Source organism: Ammospiza caudacuta, chromosome 3 (genome assembly GCF_027887145.1).
Source record: "Ammospiza caudacuta isolate bAmmCau1 chromosome 3, bAmmCau1.pri, whole genome shotgun sequence".
Lineage (NCBI taxonomy): Eukaryota > Metazoa > Chordata > Aves > Passeriformes > Passerellidae > Ammospiza > Ammospiza caudacuta.
Genome location: NC_080595.1, coordinates 33,237,037 through 33,238,710, shown reverse-complemented (window position 1 = coordinate 33,238,710; position 1,674 = coordinate 33,237,037).

Genomic DNA, 1,674 nt, shown 5'->3' with positions numbered 1-1,674 from the left:
TCCTCATAGATGGAGACTGGCTTTACTTCTGACTGTTTTAATGCCCTTTTCTTGGTTGGAACAAGACATGTTGATTTAGATCATTGCTAATTGAATGATGGTCAATACACCATCCGGTATTTCCTAATCACTTCCAAAACTTAAAAAGGCCCTCAAGCCCCTCCCCTCTATGCAGCTAAACAAGTCCATGTGCATATATCAGGAGAATAAAAACGAAAACAACCCCTGATCATTCAGAGCCCAAGCTCTACTAGTGGAAATTTATGTTGCAGTGCAGCTTAATCAGCTTGGATTCTTTTTCAAAAAGGCAAAAAAATCCTTCAAATGAAAAACATTGAAGTATGTCACTAAGCAGACCATTACTGGAACAGCTGCCTAGGGACAAGCTCAGTCACCTTAGTTCACATATTAGTGAAATGCAGACAACAACATATTCATAATAATATTTGTGATAAATGTCACCTGCCTGCATACTGCATCTTCCTGTAAGGTGACCATTTGGTAGAACATTTTTAAAATAAAAATTTTAAAATTTTTAAAATTTTTAAAATAAAAACTATTCCTCTGGAAGATGGGAAAATATATACAGAATAGAAGGAAGCAATCAAAAATTATGGGGAAGACAGAGGAAGATTGCAATTAGAGGGCACAAATCAGTGCCTTCTAATTTGCTAAATGAAATTCAGCTGAACAACTGTTTTCCTAAAGCTCTGGTCTGTGCAAGATATCATAAAGAAGTTCAAAATGGTCATAAGGTGTTAAGTGTGAACACAACACAAATTTCTTCAAGGGAGGCAAATGAAACCATGATGAAGTTGCTGACTACAAATATTTACAGTTGTCAGGGACTGGTAACTACCTTTAATTGCATACAGATGATCAGAGTTTTAGTGGCAGGAAATTTAATCTAATTCTTGCTGATTCTGACTCTCTTGCCTTCAGGGATGTGGGTTTCAGTTGGGCTGTTATCTGAAAATAGAGATTCACTTTGAAGATGTTTGAGATATACCAAGCAAAACTACAGGGAGAAAAGAAACAACTCCTAAAAGTTTCATATTTGTTTTCTTTTTACTTCCAGCTGAGGTAAAGACGACTCACTTTCTAAAAGGCCCTAAGCTTCTTCTTTCTGAAGAGTAAATGCCTTTCCTCTTTCCATAGCTGTTATCCAAGATGCAGCAAATACTGATGCTCCTTTCCTTTCCTTTCCTTTCCTTTCCTTTCCTTTCCTTTCCTTTCCTTTCCTTTCCTTTCCTTTCCTTTCCTTTCCTTTCCTTTCCTTTCCTTCCTTCCCTTCCCTTCCCTTCCCTTCCCTTCCCTTCCCTTCCCTTCCCTTCCCTTCCCTTCCCTTCCCTTCCCTTCCCTTCCCTTCCCTTCCCTTCCCTTCCCTTCCTTCCCTTCCCTTCCCTTCCCTTCCCTTCCCTTCCCTTCCCTTCCCTTCCCTTCCCTTCCTTCCCTTCCCTTCCCTTCCCTTCCCTTCCCTTCCTTCCCTTCCCTTCCCTTCCCTTCCCTTCCCTTCCCTTCCCTTCCCTTCCCTTCCCTTCCCTTCCCTTCCCTTCCCTTCCCTTCCTTCCCTTCCCTTCCCTTCCCTTCCCTTCCTTCCCTTCCCTTCCCTTCCCTTCCCTTCCCTTCCCTTCCCTTCCCTTCCCTTCCCTTCCCTTCCCTTCCCTTCCCTTT